Source organism: Arachis stenosperma, chromosome 7, assembly GCF_014773155.1.
Source record: "Arachis stenosperma cultivar V10309 chromosome 7, arast.V10309.gnm1.PFL2, whole genome shotgun sequence".
Lineage (NCBI taxonomy): Eukaryota > Viridiplantae > Streptophyta > Magnoliopsida > Fabales > Fabaceae > Arachis > Arachis stenosperma.
This window is the reverse complement of record NC_080383.1, coordinates 6036005-6054976: the sequence shown is the minus strand read 5'-3', so window position 1 is coordinate 6054976 and position 18972 is coordinate 6036005. Positions and strand designations below refer to the sequence as shown.

General features: G+C 40.9%; 1 non-coding gene across 1 annotated transcript; it reads left to right on the top strand.

Moving 5' to 3' along the window:
- Positions 1-275: 275 nt before the first annotated feature.
- LOC130942534 (small nucleolar RNA R71) lies at positions 276-383 on the top strand. The gene has a single exon (XR_009071101.1). It is a non-coding gene; the product is annotated as a small nucleolar RNA R71 (small nucleolar RNA).
- The last annotated feature ends 18589 nt before the right edge of the window (positions 384-18972 follow it).

Here is an 18972-nt window from a genome sequence, read left to right as displayed (position 1 = left end):
ATCAAATTGACTTTTTGAGTCAATATCTTGTTCTGAGCCAGTATGGCATTCAGAGTGTCAATCTCAAGAACTCCTTTCTTCTGACTAGTCCCATTGTTCACAGGATTTCTTTCAGAAGTGTACATGAATTGGTTATTTGCAACCATTTCAATCAGCTCTTGAGCCTCTGTAGGCGTCTTCTTCAGATGAAGAGATCCTCCAGCAGAGCTATCCAAGGACATCTTAGATAGTTCAGAGAGACCATCATAGAAAATACCTATGATGCTCCATTCAGAAAGCATGTCTGAGGGACATCTTCTGATTAATTGTTTGTATCTTTCCCAAGCTTCATAGAGGGATTCTCCATCCTTCTGTCTGAAGGTTTGGACTTCCACTCTAAGCTTACTCCATCTTTGTGGTGGAAAGAACTTTGCCAAGAAGGCATTGACTAGCTTTTCCCAAGAGTCCAGGCTTTCTTTAGGTTGAGAATCCAACCATATTCTAGCTCTGTCTCTTACAGCAAAAGGGAATAACATCAGTCTATAGACCTCAGGGTCAACCCCATTAGTCTTGACTGTGTCACAGATTTGCAAGAACTCAGCTAAAAACTGATGAGGATCTTCCATTGGAAGTCCATGGAACTTGCAATTCTGTTGCATTAGAGAAACTAATTGAGGCTTAAGCTCAAAGTTGTTTGCTCCAATGGCAGGGATAGAGATGCTTCTCCCATAGAAATCAGGAGTAGGTGCAGTAAAGTCACCCAGCACCTTCCTTGCATTGTTGGCATTGTTGTTGTTTTCGGCTGCCATGTGTTCTTCTTCTTTGAAGAATTCGGTCAGGTCCTCTAAAGAGAGTTGTGCTTTAGCTTCTCTTAGCTTTCTCTTTAAGGTTCTCTCAGGCTCAGGATCAGCTTCAACAAGAATGCCTTTGTCTCTGCTCCTGCTCATATGAAAGAGAAGAGAAAAAGAGAATGTGGAATCCTCTATGTCACAGTATAGAGATTCCTTGAAGTGTCAGAGGAAAAGAGAAATAGTAAGAAGAAGGAGAAGAAGAATTTGAACTTTAATTAGATAAGGTTCGAATTGTGCATTAAGAAGGAGTGGTACTCCATAAATAGAAGGATGTGAGGAAGAGGGAAGAGAATTTTCGAAAATTCAATCAAAAGATTTTTGAAAACATTTTGAAAATTTGATTGATAATTTTCGAAAACTCAAAGTGGAAAAGAAATCAAGTGATTTTTGAAAAAGATTTTGAAATTAGAAATTAAAAAGATTTGATTGAAAACTAATTTGAAAAAGATGTGATTGAAAAGAATTGATTGAAAAGTTATGGTTTAAAAAGATGTGATTGAGAAGATATGATGTGAAAATAATTTTTAAAAGATATGATTTGAAAACAATTTTAAAAGATTTGATTTTGAAAATGAGTGACTTGCCTAACAAGAAAAGATATGATTCAAACATAAAATCTTCCTTCATGGAAAAGGCAAAAAATGTTCAATCAAATCATTAATTGTTAGTAAGTATCTTTGAAAAGGGAAAGAAATTGATTTTGAAAACATTTGATTGAAAAGATATGATTTGAAAAAGATTTGGTTTTGAAAAACTTTGAAAACTTGAAAAAAATTGATTTTGAAAACAAAATCTTCCCCCTAGCACCATCCTGGCGTTAAACGCCCAGAATGGTATACATTCTGGCGTTTAACGCCCAAAATGCTACCTCTTTGGGCGTTAAACGCCCAACCAGGTGCCCTGGCTGGCGTTTAAACGCCAGTCTGCCTTCTTCACTGGGCATTTTTGAATGCTCAGCTTTTTCTGTATAATTCCTCTGCAGTATGTTCTGAATCTTCAATTCTTTGTATCATTGACTTGAAAAGACACAAATTAAAAATATTTTTGGATTTTTAATAATCAAAATGCAACAAGAATCAAATAACAATGCATGCAAGACACCAAACTTAGCAGTTTGTGTACTACTGACACTATATGAGACATATGAACACTCAAGTCAATAGAATTTAAAGATCAAAACAAGAAATATATGCATGGATTCGAAAAATATAACAAAAACATGCATTTGACACCAAACTTAAGATGAGACACTAGACTAAAGCAAGAAACATCAAATAGTTTTGGTTTTTATGATTTTGCAAATTTTTTTGTGTTTTTCGAAAATTAAGTGGAAAAAGGTGTCAAAATTCTTAATGAGAATTCCAGGAATCAGTGCAATGCTAGTCTAAGACTCCGGTCCAGGAATTAGACATGGCTTCACAGCCAGCCAAGCTTTCAAGGAAAGCTTCGGTCCAAAACACTAGACATGACCAAAGGTCAGCCAAGCCTTAGCAGATCACTGCTCCAAAAGCAAGGTTGATAAAAATCAACAAGCTCTTGTGGTGATAAGTTGAAACCTCGGTCCAATCAGATTAGACATGGCTTCTCAGCCAGCCAGATTTCAACAAATCATCATGAAACTCTAGAATTCATCTTCAAGAATTTCGAAAAAAATAAATACCTAATCTAAGCAACAAGATGAACCGTCAGTTGTCCAAACTGAACAATCCCAGGCATTGTTACCAAAAGCTTGCTCAAGACTTGAACAATCCCCGGCAACGGCGCCAAAAACTTGGTGCGCGAAATTGTGATCACTACAACTTCACACAACTAACCAGCAAGTGCACTGGGTCGTCCAAGTAATACCTTACGTGAGTAAGGGTCGATCCCACGGAGATTGTTGCTATTGAAGCAAGCTATGGTCATCTTGTAAATCTTAGTCAGGCAGACTCAATTGTATATGATGATGAACGAAAATAATATAAAGATAAGGATAGTGATACTTATGTATATCATTGGTGTAAGAGCTTCAGACAAGCGTATGAAGATGCCTTCCCTTCCGTCTCTCTGCTTTCCTACTGCCTTCATCCAATCCTTCTTACTCCCTTCCATGGCAAGCTCGTATAGGGTCTCACTGTTGTCAGCAGCTACCTCCCATCCGCGCAGTGAAAGCTAATGCACGCACTCTGTCACAGTACTGCCAATCACCGGTTTGGTTCCCTCCCCTACCGGAATAGAATAACTCTTTTGCGTCTGTCACTAACGCCCAGTAGGTTACAGGTTTGAAGCACGTCACAGTCATTCAGTCATTGAATCCTACTCAGAATACCACAGACAAGGTTAGACCTTCCGGATTCTCTTGAATGCTGCCATCAAGTCCTGCCTTTACCACGAAGATTCTGATCTCACGGAATGGCTGGCTCGTTTGTCAGGCGAGCACTCGGTTGTCAGGCGATCAACCATGCATCGTGCAATCAGGAATCCAAGAGATATTCACTAAGCCTCAGATGCTTGTAGAACAAGAATGGTTGTCAGTCACCTTGTTCATGGTTGAGAATGGTGATGGGCGTCAATCATCACCTTCATCATGTTGAAGAACAAGTGATATCTTGGATAAAGAACAAGTGGAATTGAATGGAAGAACAATAGTAATTGCATTAATACTCGAGGTACAGCAGAGCTCCACACCTTAATCTATGGTGTGTAGAAACTCCACCGTTGAAAATACATAAGAACAAGGTCTAGGCATGGCCGAATGGCCAGCCTCCCAAAGAGGGTTCAATCATAAAAACATGATCAAAAGATTCTCCCTAATACAATAGTAAAAGGTCCTACTTATAGAAAACTAGTACATAGATGAGTAAATGACATAAAAATCCACTTCCGGGCCCACTTGGTGTGTGCTTGGGCTGAGCAATGAAGCAATTTCGTGTAGAGACTCTCCTTGGAGTTAAACGCCAGCTTTAGTGCCAGTTTGGGCGTTTAACTCCCAATTAGGTGCCAGTTCCGGCGTTTAACGCTGGAATTTCTTGAGGTGACTTTGAACGCCGGTTTGGGCCGTCAAATCTTGGGCAAAGTATGGACTATTATATATTGCTGGAAAGCCCAGGATGTCTACTTTCCAACGCCGTTGAGAGCGCGCCAATTGGGCTTCTGTAGCTCCAGAAAATCCATTTCGAGTGCAGGGAGGTCAGAATCCAACAGCATCTGCAGTCCTTTTGAGTCTCTGGATCAGATTTTTGCTCAAATCCCTCAATTTCAGCCAGAAAATACCTGAAATCACAGAAAAACACACAAACTCATAGTAAAGTCCAGAAAAGTGAATTTTAACTAAAAATCAATAAGAATATAATAAAAACTCAACTAAAACTACCAAAAACATACTAAAAACAATGCCAAAAAGCGTACAAATTATCCGCTCATCAGAGAACCGCTAAAAAACTGGTGAACCGGCCGAAAACCGGCCAGTTGGGCCGGATCGGTGACCGGCCGGTTTCTCTAAACGATGCCGGTTTCAGTTGGTTTAAAAATGAAACCCGATTACCCGACCCGACCCAGTCTGAAAACACCCCCTTCTTCCCCCGACCCCCATTCGTTCTTCTCAATCTCACAACGAACCCTAGCACTCTGAAGTCTGAAGCATTCCCAGCCCAGTAGCCCTCTATCCGTCGTCGCCGCGGTGCTCAGGTCGTCAGCGCCACCGCCTGGTTCTCAGCACCAGTAGCCCTCCATCGTCACCTGGTTCCCAGCCCAGTAGCCCTCCATCGTCTTCGCTGGCCTCTCGAACCAGGTGAGTGCCTCATCGTTCTTCATCTTCTCTGAACTTCGAATTCCTCTTCAATTTTTGTTCCATAATATTAATTCTTCAATTCATCTTGGGTCTTGGGTCTTCAATAATTCGGTCTTCTTCGGTCTTCAATAATTCATCTTGGGTCTTCGTCTTCAATAATTCATTAATTCTTAAAATTAAATTAATTCCAATTTCTATTTTATTGTATTCCAAATTCACCCTAGGGGTTTTTTTCTCCTCAGTTGATAGTTTGATACAAAAATATGAAGACGTTCTTAGTTTACCCGTTACGCGATTTTTGTTCAATTTATTGTTGTTTTAGTGTTTTGCACTTTTGCTGCTTTGTAAATGTTAATTTGTTACTCTGTTTTAATTTGTTACTTTGTAATTGTTAATTTGTTCCTCTGTTTTGTGAATGCTGAAAATTGAAAACTTACTCTGTTTTGCACTTTTGCAATATTGTTGAATGGCTGAATGCTGTAGGCACTAGGCAAAATTGTTGTAGGCAGAATTGCTGATATGGTCTTGTGTTGTGGTTAAGAACATACTGTTAATTTTCATTGTGTTTGGCTCCTGCTTTAGGTTAAGAACATGGTTAATTTTCATGTTGTTAATGTTCATTGTTAATTTTCATTGTGTTGTGGTTGTTTGCACCAAATTGTGGCTTTCAGTTAAGGGGGCTATGCCATTGGATGAAGGGTTGGCAATTAGATTCAATACATCTAATGTCATCAAGTGGAAGGAAGCAAAACTGCAAAAGAAAACCAGGGGTTGCAAAATACAAAAATAAATTGAAGGTAGCTGGTATACATTTAGTTTGATCAATGCTGATTTACTGATTTGAGGTTAGTGGAAAGTTGAGTCTGTGTTACTCTTTCAGGGATTTGAGGTTGAATTTGTGATTTGTGATTTCTTGGGTCTTTTGTAATGCTACTGATTTGAGTTTGGAATTTGTGATTACTGATTGGTGACTTGTTAAGCTGCTGTTGTTAACTTGTTATGCACTTATGCTGTTGTTTTGTTATGGAATTATGGCACTGAGTGTTTTGAATTTGTGATTTGTGATTAGTGGTTTTGTTATGCTGCTGTTTTGAATTAATTTAAGGGTGATTATTTGTTATGCTACTGTTTTGAATTAATTTAGGAGTGATTAATGATTATTTCTAGTTGTATTGTTGTTGTTTGCACCATTGCTCTTTTCACTATTTAACTTTGTATTTTTATAAGATCATATGAATTTGGTTGACATTTCATATAATGTTTTAAATTTGGAAGATATTTAAGATTTATATTAGACTATAATTATATTTTATGATGTTTATATATAATTTATTTATTATTTTATTCTGAAACGGTTTTTCCGGTTGAACCACCGGTTAAACCAATTGGACCAATAAACCAGTGAACCAGTAACTAGAGCGGTTTGATGACCGGTCCGGTTTTCCGAACCTTGGTTATAACGAAAGCCTAAACCTCCGAGGTGAAGGAGGAGAGTTCCACACAATCGAGCTCGGTGGAGTTCAGAGGCGAGAAGAATTCCGACCACGACCCGAAGGAGAAGTAGAAAGAGTCCAGATCGGAAACACCTCGGATAAAACAACTAATATTGGCACGATCCTGAAAGGAGACACAAAGGAATCACTAATACGGTTCCTACGAGATAATGTTGATCTCTTTGCATGGAAAGCTGCCGACATGCCAGGCATTGATCCCGAACTAATGAGCCACAAATTGGCAGTCTACCCGGGATCCCGGCTGGTACAACAAAGACGAAGAAAACTCGGACCAGAACAAGCTCAAGCTATAGAAGAACAAGTACAGGCACTACTAGAGGCCGGGTTCATAAGGGAAGTCAAATACCCACTATGGCTAGCAAACGTCGTCTTGGTGAAAAAGTCAAATGGGAAGTGGCGAATGTGCACCGACTACACCGACCTCAACAAAGCCTGCCCAAAAGACCCTTACCCACTCCCAAGCATCGACGCTCTAGTAGATGCTTCACCAGGATATAAGTATCTCTCGTTCATGGACGCGTATTCAGGGTACAACCAAATCCCCATGTATCCGTCAGATCAAGAAAAGACCTCGTTCCTAACGCCGAAAGCAAACTACTGTTACATCGTGATGCCTTTCGGTCTCAAGAAAGCAGGAGCTACTTATCAAAGGCTAATGAATAAAGTTTTCTCAGATCACATTGAGAAAACCATGGAAGTTTATGTAGACGACATGTTGATAAAGACACAAAGCGAAGATACATTATTATCCGACCTGGCTCAAGTATTTTACACTATCAGGAAACACGACATGCGGCTCAATCCCGCAAAATGCACCTTCGCAGTAGAAGCAGGCAAATTCTTGGGCTTCATGCTCACACAAAGGGGAATTGAAGCAAATCCAGACAAGTGTCAAGCCATACTCAACATGAAAAGCCCAACTTGTGTCAAAGAAGTACAACAACTCAACGGGAGGCTGGCCGCTCTATCCCGATTCTTAGCAGGAGTTGCGATAAGATCTCTTCCCTTCTATGCTACTTTAAGAAAGGGAAAACAGTTCGAATGGACGACAGAATGTGAGCAAGCCTTCCGAGACTTCAAAGAGTTCTTAGGACGGCCACCTATCCTATCTCGGCCACAAGAAGGAGAACCGCTCATATTATATCTCGCAGTAGAGAGCCGGGCAATAGCCTCAGCACTAGTCAGAGAAGACGAACATGGGCAAAAACCCGTCTACTTCATTAGCAAAGCGCTACAGGGATCTGAGCTGAACTACCAAAAAATAGAAAAGTTTGCCTACGCTCTGATCCTCACATCCCAGTGGCTTCGCCCATATTTCCAAGCGCATACCATTAAAGTTCGGACCAACCAACCCATAAAAGGGATATTGCAGAAAACAGATCTAGCAGGAAGAATCCTACAATGGGCAATCGAGTTGTCTGAGTTCGACCTCCAATACGAGGCGCAGACAGCCATCAAATCACAACACCTGGCCGACTTCATCGTAAAATTCACAGACACCCCGAAAATTCCCATAGAATGGAACATATACGTGGACGGATCCTCGAATAAAACAGAAAGCGGTGCGGGTGTGATAATCGAAAGCAACCTAGGAACTCAACTTGAGCTCTCCCTTAAATTCAGATTCCCGGCCTCAAACAACCAGGCAGAATACGAAGCACTATTAGCAGGTTTGAAGCTGGCTACGGAGGTTGGAGCTCGGAAACTCAACATCTACAGTGACTCACAAGTCATCACCTCACAAATAACAGGAAGCTACCAAGCCAAAGATCCGACCATGAAAAAATATTTGGATAAAACCAAAGAACAGCTCGGACAACTCGGGGAATATAGGATCTACCACATACCTCGTGAGCAAAATGCCCGAGCGGACGCCCTTTCAAAATTAGCCTGCATCAAACCAGGGGGCAACAACAGAAGCCTCATTCAGGAGATACTACAGAACCCGTCAATAGCAGAAGAAGAAAAAGTCCTAGCCATAATAGGTCGGGATCAAGGATGGATGACCCCCATAATAAACTACCTCAAAACAAAAGCACTCCCTACAGATGAAAAGGAGGCAAAGAGGCTGAAAAGGGAGGCACAGTACTACACTATCAAAAACAACACACTATACAAAAGAGGGATATCAACACCTTTACTAAAATGCGTACCAACTTCTAACGCAAAGGAAGTCTTGGAGGAAGTGCACAGCGACATTTGTGGTAATCATCTCGGAGCGCAAGCTCTCACCAAAAAGATACTCCGGGCGGGATTCTATTGGCCAACTCTACAAAAGGAGGCTACAGAATTTGTGAGGACATGCCCACCATGCCAGAAGCATGCCAACTTTCACATTGCCCCACCAAAAAAGCTCATCAGCGTGACCTCACCCTGGCCATTTACGAAATGGGGACTCGACCTTCTCGGACCCTTCCCACAGGGATCGGGACAAGTAAAATTTCTCATAGTAGGAGTAGACTATTTCACAAAATGGATCGAGGTAGAACCCCTAGCCAACGCCACCGCTCAAAGAAGTCGAAAATTCCTATATATGAACATTATTACGAGGTTCAGGGTACCATACTCCATCACCACGGACAACGGTACCCAATTTACAAAGGCAGGCTTCAGAAAATTGGTGGCCGACTTGAACATAAAACACCAGTTCACCTCCGTCGAACATCCCCAAGCCAATGGACAAGCCGAAGCGGCCAACAAAGTTATATTGGCCGGACTAAAGCGGAGGCTACAAGAAGCAAAGGGAACTTGGGCCGAAGAACTTCCGCAAGTCCTATGGGCGTATCGAACAACCCCCCATTCTACTACAAACGAATCACCATTCCGACTGGCATACGGAGCGGAGGCAATGATTCCAATAGAAATCGAAGAAAGATCTCCCCGAGTAGTCCACTACAATGAACAAGCAAACTCCCAACTTCAGAGAGAAGAGCTCGACTTGTTACCCGAAATCCAAGAAAGAGCTCGGATCAGGGAAGAAGCTCTAAAGCGACGAATGACTTCCAGATATAATCAAAAGGTAGTGCTGAGAAGTTTTACAAAGAATGATCTCATCCTAATAAGAAATGACATTGGAACAACTCGACCCGGAGAAGGAAAGCTGGCAGCAAACTGGAAAGGACCCTACCGAGTCATTGAAGTACTGGGGAAGGGCTACTACAGACTGTCCGAGCTTGATGGATGAGAGCTTCCCCGATCATGGCACGCCTGCAACCTAAGAAGATACTACAGTTAGAAAAGGTAAAGGATGTCACTAAATGGATGCGCTCTTTTTCCTGAAAAGGTTTTTTAATGAGGACCATGTCGAGACCTAGATCATACCCGGCTTAAAGAGACAAGGAAATTCCCACATGTATACATTTGCATTTTTTCTTTGAATAAAGTTTATTTAGGTATTCTACAAGATTCCAAGACGCATTAATCTGAAGTATGTATCGTCCGATTATAAAGTAACAGGTCGGCAGAAAGTGAAAAACAAATTCACTGCGCGACCACGATAAAGACAATCGTCCGATAAAGGTGAAAACGCGATTCACCCAAAGGACGATCTAAAGACGCCAACCATTTTTCTACAAATCGGCAAAGATGAACACAGAATAATGTAAGAAGTTATCGAAAGCAATCCAAAAAAAAAAAGAACCTGACGAGGTCTTACGGATAGCTAATATAATAACTTAAAAGACTGGCCGACGTTCAGAAGTCGGACCAAGTCAACCCAAGTTATAAGTAAACCCTGGAAAGAGGTCTGGCCAACCCTATTAAAGAGGATTACTTTAACTTAGAAGGGTCTGACATAACAAAGTCAGCCCCAAACTAAAAAGTTATACAAGTAGTCCCTGAAAGAGATCTGACAAAGATCCAAGAAAGAGGACTACAAAAAAATAACTTAAAGGAGACCGATATAACCAAGTCGGACTCCTACCATTAAAAAGTTATCAAAGTAGTCCCTGAAAGAGATTTGACAAAGATCCAAGAAAGAGGACTACAAAAAATAACTTAAAGGAGACCGATATAACCAAGTCGGACTCCTACCATTAAAAAGTTATAAAAGTAATCCCTGGAAGAGACCTGACAAAGGTCCAAAAAAGAGGATTACAGAAATAACTTAAAGAAGACCAACATAACCAAGTCGGACTCCTATCACTAAAAAAAGTTATACAAGTAGCCCCTAAAAGAGATCTGACAAAGATTCAAGAAAGAGGACTACAAAAAATAACTTAAAGGAGACCGACATAACCAAATCGGACTCCTGCCACTAAAAAGTTATCGAAGTAATCTCTGGAAGAGACCTGACAAAGGTCCAAAAAAGAGGATTACAGAAATAACTTAAAAGGGGGACCAGCGCAAAAGAACCACCAAGAAAAAAGTTGGACCCATAAAGTCACAAACATCAAAAGGATCCAAGCTACAAACAATAAAACAAAGCAATCCGAAGAGGTCGAGATACAAGATTTCAAACATCAGTAGAAAACTGAAAAGATACCAAGTCAAAAAACTACCTCTGTTACTCCACAAAAGTTATAAGGCCCGGAAGGCCACCAAAACCTACCGTGAAGGGAAAGCGAGCTACCTTTTGTTTTTCAAAATAAAAAGTTGCTAAACAAGCAACTAGGAAATGTCAATGAAAAGTTTTAAAAGCCCACAAGCCGGGCCAACTATACATCCAGAAAAAGATCAGCAAACATCTGGATCCTTCTTGGCAGTGTCAGGACAAGGGGAAGGAGGACGAGTCTGAAGGGGCATGGCATCTACGATTCCATCATCCCGGTTCAGAATCTGACAATCCGGATCAGATGTAACGGGAGGAACAGAGGACATTGACACCTTAAGAGAAAGCACTGGGGGAGGATCAGCCTCATCATCATCCTGGTCATCAGGGACAATCTTGCCATCCCTCACGACATTGTCCAGGCTGATGAGAGTCAAGTCGGCATCAGGAGCAACAACCCGGAACTGCTCCATCAGGTTCTCGGAGGCAGCAGTTACGCTACCGACAAGGTGACCTTGAAGCTCACCATAATTAACCCGAGCTGTTTCCAAATCCTCCCGGAGATGCATCAATTCCCTATAAGCCGAGACATAGCTATCGTTATGTTTCAATGCCATGTCTTCGGCCAGCTTCAAAGAAGCAGCAAGGGCAATAGAGCTGGCCTTCTCACCCTCCAGCTCCTTCTCCACCTTCGCCAACTTCACCACCAACTCCTCCTTCAGACCCTTGATTCGATCAAATTCCGACTTGGCCTCTTCCATAAAGGGTTTTGTGGCATGAATCGGAATCCCCTGAATTGTTCAGAATATAGCGGCACCCATATGAGCCATCCTCACACTACTTTTAGTGATAAAATCCAGATGCTGAAGAAGAGAAACATCGTCCATAGAAAGCCCACCATAGAGGGCAATTTGTTGGTCGACAAACTCGATAGCATCAAAATCTGGGGCATCCAGGTTAAAGGGCTCGGATGACTTTTGCTTCTTACAAGGAGGGGCACCAGGAGCTGCAGCAAAAGATTGTAGAGGATCGACCAAGCGAACCCGAGGAATAGGAATTGCTTTCCTCGGCCCGGGAGAACTAGGTACAGGAGGTTTAACTGGAACCTGGGAAGATCCCTCTCCGGCCACCTTGGCCGAAATGTTTAAAGCAGCAGTTGCCTTCTTCGCCTTCTTGATGGCCTTCATAGAGTCATTATTCTTCGACATCTCTGAAGAACACAAAATCAACCACAAAAGACAGATTACAACATAGAAGAACAAAAAAGCTCGGAAAAGCAAGTATAAAAATAATAAAGCAGACAGTACCCAAAGCAGCCCGAACCAAAGATGGATCACTCAAAAATCTCTTCGTATCCAGATGAGGAGGCTTCCCCCACAAATCTTCAAGAACAACTACAAAGGCCCGCTCAACCTCACTAAGCATTTCCTATGTGTAACGTGGCACTCTTACATTCTTTTGCCACTCTAGAGGAAAAGCAGGCTCGTCATTCTCATTAAGAAAAAAGGGGCGGGCCCCCTCGACAGCTCGAACTTTAAAGAAGTAGTTCTTGAAGTCCTTAAAGGACTCGTCATACATCGCAAACACTTTATGGCCCTGGGCGGACCGAAAAGAAACCCAAGAAACTTTCTTTTTTGAAGAACCGCCAGGCTTGGCGGAAACAAACAAGTAAAGAAAAAGAGTTTGAGAAGGTGTTACATCTAGTTCACGACAGAGAAGTTGGAAAATTTTAATAAAACCCCAGGAATTTGGGTGAAGCTGGGATGGAGCAATGTTACACGACCACAACAGGTCGGTTTCAAAAGCAGTAAAAGGAAAAGTAACATTCAACTGGCTGAAAAAGTATTCATAGGCATAGAAGAAGGGACGCTCCCTCTCAATGGAAGTCGGAAAGCAAACCCTCTCATCAAAATCAGGAGCAACAAGCTCGTAATCCTCCTCGTGAGCATTGTTACCACAAATCCTATGACGCTTCCTTAGCTCTGTGCAAAATTCAGCATCCACAACGGAAACACACAACAAAACAAGGGAGTCCAGCCAATCGGACATCCCCTCGGGAACTCTGGAAGACATCTCTACAATGTTATTGCGAGAAGACATGAGGCCAACTAAATCCTACAAGTAAGAAAAGAAGATAGGGGTTACGACAAACATCTCGGATAGGAAGAAAACAACTCGGTCAATACTTCTCAGATGATGAAACCACGAAAAGGAAAACCCCAAGACTCAAACCAAAAGTTCTGGGGCATCCTTTAGAGGCAATAACAAAGCAAGGATTCAAGAAATTTCTACAGCTTACGCCCCGGCACTCATCAGAAAGAAAATAAAGTCTCAAAGGAAACAAAGGAAGCAAAAAAAAAACACAAAGTCACCACCTTTCTACAGTCCATCAGCAAAAAGCATTATCAAACATCAAAAATACTAAGCAAAAAATCATTAAAGACGCAAACTTTTCCAAAATCAAGCAAAAATCATCATCAAAGGCGCAACCAGAAGCGGCGACAACATGCAAAAGCCCTAAGAAAAGATTCAAGCAACAAGAAAAGCAAAAGACTCACACCAAAAAATGAAGAAAATCCAGAAACACGCAAACAGTCAGGCATGATAAAAACAGAAAGATCCCAACTTTCTCTGAGAAAAATTTAAACTTTCTACCGACATATAAAAGGAACAGAGGAAGAAAAATCGAACCTGGAGAAACAGAAGAAAAACCTCAAAGCGAAAGACCGTAAAGGTAGAAAGGAGAAAATCTGGTAATCACCCCTCTTCCAAAGAGAGCAATGACAGAACAGACGTTGCAGGAAGAAGTTACGAAAGAAACAGAAAAATGAGAGAGTAAAGGGAGAAGTTACGAAGAAGAGCAAGGAAGAGAAACCGTTTTTGATTGAGAAAATTCAAAATAAAAGCCAGGAGAAAACGGGGCAATTAATACCAATTAATGAAGGTACTAAACCCTTCCACGTTCCCAAAGCAAAGCGCTGATATAAAAATACGTGCCTTTGATCGGGGTAAAACTTGTCTCTCAACAAATTCACATTCGCCAAGTGTACCGAATTGTCATCAAGTAAAACTCACAATAGAGTGAGGTCGAATCCCACAGAGATTAACGGATTAAGCAATCAATGGTTAATTGATTATCCTAGTTAGACGATTCAGATTTGGATGAGGAGCAGCAGTAATTGTAAATTGACAGAAAAGTAAAGAAAGCAATAAAGTGCAGAAAAGTAAAATGGCAAGAAAAGTAAATGTAAGAACTAAAAATAAAATGAACATTGGGATTGAGAGATATTGCAATCCTCCGGATCAAGTTCATTCTCATCTCTTCCTCAATCAATGCACTCATTGATCTCCTTGGCAATCTTAAGAGATTGAATTACAATTTCTTGTAATTCAATCTCTCAAATATTGATCAATAGCCAATTCATTGGTCAATTGCTCATGAGAAGAGATGAAGTATGGTCACTGATTATACCACATGCATTTCCCAAATCAAGTGTTGAGAGGATTATAGTCACATATCCATCCAAACCCAATTTGGTCCAGCATGAGAAAGCATTTCTAGCTTGATCCCTTCATTCCTCTTTCAAGGTTCAAAAGAGATCCAAGTATGAATAGCTTCTTTTCCAAGAGAACTACCCAATGGGATGAAGAACGAAAGCTCTCTAGTAAAATCAAGAGAAAAGAAAGAAGAAGAAGAATAAGAACTACACTTAATCCATTGAATCACAATAGAGCTCTCTAACCCAATGTAAAGAGTTAGTTGGTCATTGCTCTACCAAAATAGAAAAGAAAGAAAGTGCAGAAAAGTAAAGATGAAGATTAAAACTAAAATTGAAATTTTAAAATTCATAAATGAAAAGTACAAACTAGAATTAAACTACTACTAAGAAAAAAAAAGAAAAGAAAAGAAAAGGAAGAAGAGTGGTTGAGGGGAGGGGTCCGAAGACCCACTCCCCTTGGAGTGTGCCAATTCACAGAAGTTCGAATTGGTCTTCACTCTCTCCCCCTTCCTTCAATTCTCCCCTATCCCGAATTGCTTGAATGTAAAAACTAAGGCCTTTATATAGGCTCTCCTAAATTACAAAATGAAAGCAAATTACACTTAAATGAAAATTCCTATTCTAGATGCTTCTTGTGGCCTTGATTGGTTGACAATTGTGGGCTTGCTTGCTTGAGCTTTGAAGTGGACTTGAGGGAGAAGTGATCCAATTGAGGCCCATGGTGAAATGCTGCCCAGTTGGTGTTTTTGGGGCTTAAAAGATGCCTCTAGTTTGTGCTCCAATTTCATGCCCACTATAGAGTATTATACATCGTTGGAAAGCTCTGAATGTCAGCTTTCTAACGCAACTGGAATCACCTCAATTGGAGTTTTGTGGCTCAAGTTATGCGTGTTTGAAGAAGGCATGGTCAGGCTGTCAGGTACCACGTTAACTTCCACGTTAACTAAGTTAACGTGGGAGTTAACGTGGCTCATGGTGGCATGTGTGGCTCCTTCCAACGTTAGTGACAATGTTGGGTGTCACTAACGTTGGCGAGCACCTTCTTTTTTCACACGCTAGCCTCCATGTTAACTAAGTTAACGTGGAAGTTAACGTGGCTCCTTGGGGGGTTGTGTGGTTGCTTCCAACGTTAGTGACAATGTTGGGTGTCACTAACGTTGTCGACCACTTTGTTCCTTCACGTTAGCTTCCACGTTAACTAGGTTAACGTGGGAGTTAACGTGGCTTAATGTGCTTTGGCCAACGTTAGTGACAATGTTGAGTGTCACTAACGTTGGCTTCCCCCCTTCCTTCTTAATGTTAGAGGCCACGTTAACTAGGTTAACGTGGACTCTAACGTGGCTGATGAGCGGATAATTTATACGCTTTTTGGCATTATTTTGAGTATGTTTTTGGTATATTTTAGTTATTTTTTGTTATATTTTTATTAGTTTTTAGTTAAAATTCACTTTTCTGGACTTTACTATGAGTTTGTGTGTTTTTCTGTGATTTCAGGTATTTTCTGGCTAAAATTGAGGGTCCTGAGCAAAAATCTGATTTAGAGGCTGAAAAAGACTGCAGATGCTGTTGGATTCTGACCTCCCTGAACTCGAAGTGGATTTTCTGGAGCTACAGAAGCCCAATTGGCGCGCTCTCAATGGCGTTGGAAAGTAGACATCCTGGGCTTTCCAGCAATGTATAATAGTCCATACTTTGCCCGAGATTTGATGGCCCAAACCGGCGTTACAAATCAGCTTCAGAATTCCCAGCGTTTAACGCTGGAACTGGCATAAAAATTGGAGTTAAACGCCCAAACTGGCATAAAAGCTGGCGTTTAACTCCAGAAAGAGTCTCTACACGAAAATGCTTCAATGCTCAGCCCAAGCACACACCAAGTGGGCCCGGAAGTGGATTTTTCTGTCATTTACTCATTTCTGTAAACCCTAGGTTACTAGTTCACTATTAATAGGATCTTTTGACATTGTATCTGGACATCATGACACTTTACACGTTTCTCATTGTACCTTCTACGGCATGAGTCTCTAAACCCCATTGTTGGGGGTGAGGAGCTCTGCTGTGTCTTGATGGATTAATGCAATTACTACTGTTTTTCATTCAATCATGCTTGCTTCTGTTCTAAGATATCACTTGTTCCTAAACTTGATGAATGTGATGATCCGTGACACTCATCATCATTCTCATCTATGAACGTGTGCCTGACAACCACCTCCGTTCTACCTTAAATTGAGTAGATATCTCTTGGATTCCTTAATAAGAATCTTCGTGGTATAAGCTAGAATTGATGGCGGCATTCAAGAGAATCCGGAAGGTCTAAACCTTGTCTGTGGTATTCTGAGTAGGATTCAAGGATTGAATGACTGTGACGAGCTTCAAACTCCTGAAGGTTGGGCGTTAGTGACAGACGCAAAAGAATCACTGGATTCTATTCCGACCTGATTGAGAACCGACAGATGATTAGCCGTGCTGTGACAGAGCGCGTTGAACATTTTCACTGAGAGGATGGGAGGTAGCCATTAACAACGGTGAAACCCTACATACAGCTTGCCATGGAAGGAGCCTTGCGTGTTTGAAGAAGAAGACAGTAGGAAAGCAGAGGTTCAGAAGACAGAGCATCTCCAAAACCTCAACCTGTTTCCCATTACTGCAAAACAAGTACTTATTTCATGTTCTTTTGCTTTTTACAATCAGCCCTGATAATTATTGATATCCTGACTAAGAGTTACAAGATAACCATGGCTTGCTTCAAGCCGACAATCTCCGTGGGATCGACCCTTACTCACGTAAGGTATTACTTGGACGACCCAGTGCACTTGCTGGTTAGTTGTGCGGGATTGCAAAAGTGTGATTGCAATTTCGTGCACCAGTGGCCACTCATGAGCTTGGTCCAACGTTAGTGATAATGTTAAGTGTCACTAACGTTGGCTCCATTTCCTTTCTTCAAAGTTAATGCCACTAACTTTTCTCACTAACGTTGTGGCTTTCCTTCCTTCCATGTTAGTGCCCACGTTAGTGTAACTAACGTAGCCACTAACGTGGCTCTTCTCTTCTTCTTTTGGCCTGAAATCAATCAAACAAAGTGCATCAAAGTCTTGCTCTTAATCATGGGATCATGCATCATCCAATTTATGCATAATTCTCATGAAATCATTCAAAATTCACAATGTTTGCTTGAATCAAGATGTAAGTGAATATCTACCCAAAACTAGCTTATTTCCTAAGAAAATGCATGAAACTACCTTAAAAACAGTAAAGAAAAGGTCAGTAAAACTGGCCAAAATGCCCTGGCATCACAACACCAAACTTAAAGCTTGCTTGTCCTTAAGCAAGTACTGGAACAAGAGAATGATGAATGGAATGCCAAGAGAAATGAGTCATTCTTGTGGAAGTTATGTCCCTGGTTTTATGGTGGTTTCATGCATAGCAACTTAGGTTCATTCCTGGCTTTCAGACCTTTATCATGTCCTCGAATACTTACTGTGATTGCATCCCATGAGACTTTTAGTCATTGATCCTTTTATTGTCATTTCAGGGCTTATTTTTGTTCTTAAGCTAAGTGCTCTGTAAGGGGGCAACTCTTTAAAATAAGCTTTCAGCCAACACTCCCGAACCAGTTGGTTCAAGGTGCTAGGTGTTGAAGAACCCCTAAGGACTTACTTGCTCAAGTCTCTCCCCCATACATACACACCACAGGCATATAGTTTATTTATTTTCTTTCCTTGAGACCTTGGTGTCCAGCACCTCTTTGGGTTACTAAATGCTCTGTAGTGAAGGTTACTCTTGATAGTGGACTTTCAGCTGATAATCCCGAGTTAGTTAACCCAAGTTACCAAGTGATAAGGCACCCTTAAGAGCTTATTCATCCAAGTAGATCCCTCACACAGGAGCACCACAGACACTTGTCTCAAGATTAAAACCATTGGTGCCTAGCCTTATTGCTTACTCTTTTTCTTTTATTTTTTTTTCACTTTCATTGTTCTTTCCCTCTTTCTTATTAGGATCTTCTTATTTAGCTAGTCTCATAGGGTGTGTCTCAAGCATAGTATTCATGACAGATAGTTGTCTTCCCACCCTTGTGGTTGAACCAACTTAGCTAACTTATGACCACACCACAAACTTATGAACTCATTCCATAGTATGAACTCTACTCTGGTCTTTTAAAAACACTCATTCTCCTTTCATTTGATTCAAAAGGGACAAGCATACAAGTAAGCAAAGTAAGGATGCAATAATGACATTCAGACTAGAAAACACAGCCTTAGTCAATAAAAAGATTAAAAGACAGAATTGACATGCTTATTTACAAGGAACAAGCACACATACATACAAAGAACTTAGAAGACAATCATGCAATTGAATGTACTGGAAATAAGTAAGAGGAAAAAGGAACTTTACCACCTTGTAGTTCATCTTTATTGTTGTTGCCCTTCTTCTCCTACTTTTTTCCTTTCCCACACCAATTTAGACTAATTGCTTGTCTTCAAGCAGCAAATAAAACAGTGGTGGTGGGGTCTATGATGGGTCATGAACGTCTTACATACTAAAATGTAAGTGATGTATGTGGTTAAGCAAGCAAAAATTAAGGATAACACTGCAAGCCTAAGAAGCAAAGGCATTATGATTATACAAACAAGTGGTGTTGCTGGATACATTGCATAGAAAAATAAGTGGCACACCAAACTTAGTGTGACACTTTCTCTTAGAATAGATGCAAGTATCCAGAAAGATTGAAAACAGATTGTTGCAGGGCAACACCAAACTTAGAATGTGATCATATGTCAATTTTATTTGGAAAGAAGCTGAGTAAAGAACTGTTGTATTAATAACAAAATCACCAAGAGCCAAAGCTGTCACGAATAGGGGCTTCTTGCTG